This window comes from Adiantum capillus-veneris, chromosome 12 (genome assembly GCF_014529385.1).
Source record: "Adiantum capillus-veneris isolate H3 chromosome 12, ASM1452938v2, whole genome shotgun sequence".
In the NCBI taxonomy this organism is placed as follows: domain Eukaryota; kingdom Viridiplantae; phylum Streptophyta; class Polypodiopsida; order Polypodiales; family Pteridaceae; genus Adiantum; species Adiantum capillus-veneris.
Window position 1 is genome coordinate 123974156 of NC_140942.1, and position 5208 is coordinate 123979363.

A 5208-nucleotide genomic window follows, 5' to 3' on the forward strand; every position below is an offset into this window, starting at 1 on the left:
CAAATTTGGTTCCCTTACAAAATGTACTTGATGGGCATCCTCTTTGGGGCGTCATCTCTTGGAGTGTGTTGTATGAAGGAACACTCTCAATTGTTTTGCCCAAATGCAAAGAGGATGCCTTTGTCTAAAGGAAATCCCATATGCTTGCACCTTGAATGCATGTGGCCTTATGCAAGATCTTCACACAAGTGAGAGGATTCACAATGTGATTGTTGGTCAGGGGATTTCGAGAAACAAGTTGTGCTTGGCAAGAATGTATGCTAAATGTGTTGCCCTCACGAAAGTTCTTGATGAGTTTTGTATTCAAGAGAACATTGGTGAGGGGGTATGAAAAATTTGGTGACCTTACAAAAGCACATAAACACCTTGATGATCTTGTTACCATAGACATGTGGTAGTGATGTGTGTCAACACACTTAGGACTACCCAAGCATTTTTTCCCTCACTAGGAGGGTTTTTCCCTCATGCATTGTATAAATGCCCATCACTCTAGGGCTATCCTAACTTTCCATTAGACACTAAGTAATACTCTCTTTGTTGTGTGCCTTAAGCTTCCTTAACACCTAGTTAGATAGCATGAACAATACTTCAAAAGAGAGAGAAATTAAGCTATTGACAACAATTGAGGACCAAATTTTCATGGAGCTGGTCCCCCCTCCAAAAGGCTTTGTATTATGGTTTCTCCCATCAAGAGAGACATTTTACATTACATTTTTTTGTGTTCATTCAATACTAGCTAGTGCAATGAAGATGGAAACTTCAAGCACTAAGCAAAACACTTATTAAACACAACATCAATTCCCTCACAGTCTCAGACCCAAGACCTCACACACCTTTGAAGATGGTGAGAGCTAGCGGGGTATGAGAGTAGATTGAGAGGAATAAGGAGTAGTTTTACGAGAAAAATGTGATAGGGAGAGGAGCTATGGAGGATGCAGCCTTTGGAGCATGGCGTGCAGGTGTGGTGCAGTAGAGAGAGAGAGAGAGAGAGAGAGAGAGAGAGAGAGAGAGAGAGAGAGAGAGAGAGAGATAGAGAGAGAGAGAGAGAGAGAGAGAGAGAGAGATAGAGAGAGAGAGAGAGAGAGAGAGAGAGAGAGAGAGAGCTCAACACAGCAAGAAGAACAAAACATATGCTATATTCAATTTCATATAAAATGACCTTATCTTTAAAGTAGAGACTTACCATGCAAACTCCACTTTGCACTAATGTTATTTGCATGCCACAAAGCCATATTCCCATGGGCATGACACACGAGCTGAAGCTGCGGGCTTGAATACCCAACACCCCCCTCTCAAGCCCAAACTACTGACAATGGAGTAGAGACAGACAGACCATGGCAGAGTTCATTCACCTGAAACCATGAGTACAAGTCCCCCCCTTGACTATAACATAGGTGTGTGTGTGTACTTCCCTCAAACAACTATCAGTGTGAGACATACCAGGACCGGACCAAACAACAAAGGGGTGGTCTTACCACTTTTCATGTGGCAGTGTCTATAACCCGTACAAATTTTGACGTGATGACAACTGGCAAGCATGACAATAACTGCAAGGCTTTGACTAAAGAAAAGTATGATTGTGTTGACAATAGACTAAAGCTGAAAAATCTATGACACTAAACTGGCAAAAGTAGTTTGTGAAATTGATACCACAATCTTGAAGTAGTTCTTTATGTACAACATATGTTGATGCATTGAGTGCTTGAGACAAAATCATTAAAAATAAAATCACCATTGAAGCTTCTATTTTTGGAGTCGCCCTCATGCTTCTCTTCGGCATCAATAGCCAAAACTGAGTTGATAATGTAAATTGGCCACTGCTGCAAACTTGTCAAATTTGAATGACATATTTGAATTTGTTGAGTTATCAAATTGTCAATATTCAAGCTTAACTGCCTCTATTTGCATTTTAAATGCTTGTCGAAATACAACTGCCACCCACTAGCAAACTTAGTCTCATATGCTCTACAATCAAGACTGCAATACTCTGCCGATATGCCGGACTGCGGGGTGTGAATGACCTCTTGATTAGAGGCCTATTACCAAAGAAGGTGGCCACTTTAAACAAGTGAGAACACACACAAAAAAAACATGGCGAGCTCTGCAACAACAGCACTAATAACCAAGAAGCTCACAACGAGCGATGGTGAGTGTTTTAGCAGAGGGTAATGTGTCAAAAATTCCTCAGACAGCCAGGGAAACCATGTTCATGAAAAGTTTGCGCAATTTCATGCAGGTTGTCACCTCCAGTGCCTCTGCATAAGCGGTTGCTCCCGCGAGATGCATCGAGTGCAAGCTTCAAAGCTCACCCCAAAGCTCTGATACCAGTTTATAGGGAGAGGAGCTATGGAGGATGCATCCTTTGGAGCATGGTGTGCAGGTGTGGTGCAGCAGGCGAGGAAGAGAGAGAGAGAGAGAGAGAGAGAGAGAGAGAGAGAGAGAGAGAGAGAGAGAGAGAGAGAGAGAGAGAGAGAGAGAGAGAGAGAGAGAGAGCTAGACACAGCAAGAAGAATAAAATAGATGCTATATTCAATTGCATATAAAATGACCTTACATTTAAAGTAGAGACATACCATGCAAACTCCACTTTGCACTAATGTTATCTGCATGCCACAAAGCCATATTCCCATGGGCATGACACATGAGTTGAAGCTGGGCTTGAATACCCAACAAGATGTACATCTCCTCACATAATCACTCATATTCGCATAGCTTAGCTTAGTAATTAGCATGGTAGAGGAGATGAGCATGCATTGAAGCTTGGCTCTTGGTTGGAGTTGTTGGTGTAGGACTCCCTTCTCACAAGCTTGGAGTAGGTGATAAGATTTCCATTAAAGCTTGAGAAGGAGAGAGAGAGAGTCTTCTTACTTCACACATGAGTTTGTGTGAGTGTGTGTGGATAATGCCTTGAGAAAATCAGCCCCCCTCTCTCTCTCGGTCGACCCCTCTTGCTACTTGCTCATTTTGACACCCCATTGGTCCATGCCAGGCTTAGCCAATAAAGTTTAAGCAGCATAAGTGATAGCCTTCTGACATGTGTCCCCCTTTCCCCTTTTATGAGAGCTTTAGGTAATTAATGCTACTAAACTTTCATTGGACCCCTTTGTGTCCTGGCCAATAGAAATCAGGCAAGCCATTGGGCTACTGAATGCTCACTGGACCCCTTGGGAGACTGTCCAATAGTCTTCTAGAGAGCTTAATTCTTATTGGTTCTTTTATTAAGTGTTTTTAAATTAATTAAACTAGATTTACTCTATCATAATTCTCACCGGTCCACCTCCAAGGCCATCCAATAGGATTTGAGTACACCTTGTGGGCATCTGGCCTAGGGAGCTTACATGTGTCCCTCATTCCCTTTGTGTAAAGGGAGCTTGTGTGAGTGTGTGTGTGATTATCTCTCATCCCCTACTTCTAGGGCTCACCCCCTCCTATGTAGGGATGCATGAAGACTTTTTGAGCACACATAAAGCATCCAATTTTCCTAGGCTTTTGACCTTTGGACACAACCTTTGAATTTTGGAACCTTAGCATTTTGGAAGTCTTAATGGGTTGAACCTTAGGGTCTTTTAAGCCCATTGTTGCACATTGCCCTTTTGCATATGGCCCCCCTTTTGGATCCATATTTTCCCTCCTTTGGATCCTACTGTGGCCGGTCTTCCAGCTTAACCAATATTCCAGCTTTTCCTCCCCTAGCACTTCCCCATATTAAATGAACAGTTTCACATGAAAATAATCTTTTAGGAGAATTAGATATTAGTTATTATGACATACCTCTCTCTTGAAATCATAGTCGTCCTCGATTATGGGGTAAAGAAGATAAAGCATATTCAGTAGTCCTTTTTCTAGCGGGTAGAGGATCCCTATGTTACTCTATGACATCGTTCCAGAATGGATGACTAGTCCATTTGGCGCTTTAGAGCCTAAGCTTCTGCAAGCATGTCTGCACATTAGTCCTATCAATCTTCCATAGTAGAGTGACAAGCTCTACTTGGTGTTTGGGAGACGTCATCCCTGCAAACTTGATCTAAGCATGGATACTACTTCATTTTTGTGCACAATAAAGAAAAAGAGAATGTTATAAGACAAAAACTTTGTTCATTTTTAACATTTGTACATTTGCTTACTCTAGGGAAGCATTATAAGCATTGACAAGGTTTAGGTTATCCTTTAATTGTATTCCTTGCATCCATCTAGCATCTTCAAAAGGATAATTCTTAAACTTAATAAGATATCGTTGGATAGTCTTACCGCCTCTTAGTACCTTGTATTCATGTCAAAGAATGGATTCAGGCTGCAATACCTCTGCTTGGTCCTCGATCTCCGGTGGGTCTATAATAGTTGGCTCTTGAGGTGGCTCTCCTTTGTAAGGCTTTCATAGGGTCAGATGGAAAGCATTGTGCATGAGCCAATGGTTGGGCAACTTGAGGTGATAGGCCATCTCATTGATTGTCCTAAGAATCTGGAAGGGACCATAGTACCTTTTTGCTAACTTAGCATAGTACTTTTGGTGTCCCATAGGATTCTTGCCCGACGTGTGCCTTAATCGAGCCTTGGGAAATTGAGTAAGACCCAATCATTTTCTTTAAAGGCTTGGGATCTTCTATGCTTGTCAGCAGCAGCCTTCTACCTTTGCTGTGAGATAGAGATATCATCCTTAATCTTTTGGAAAGATTCTTATAGGTCTCAGCTATACTCATCTGCAGCGAAGATCTTCCCGTGTACCTTAAGTAGTAGGGGACTTTTTGATCTTCCCTCAATTACCTCAAAAGGTGTCTTTCCTGTGGAAGTATGTACATTGTTATTGTAAGCATACTCCACAAAGGGTAAGTACTTCTCCCATTGGGATCTTTGATCTACTTTCGTTACATAGGCTTTTAGTAGATGGAGAATTCTTAGGTTAGCTATTTCACTTTGGCCATCCGTTTGCGGGAGATAGGCCAAAGAGAAATTTAGCCTTGTTCCTAAATTCTAAAAGAGACCCTTCCAAAAATTACTGGTCATTCTAGGATCTCTATCCGACACTATGGACGTTGGCAATCCATGGTACTTGAAGATTTGTGAAATGAAGAGGGTTGCCATTTGATGGGCTTTGATAGTTTTTTTGGCAGGAATAAAATGCGCTTGTTTATGGAACCTGTCTACTATGGTACATATTCTTGTATTCCCATGGATAGACTTAGGCAATCCAAAGATAAAATCCATGGATAT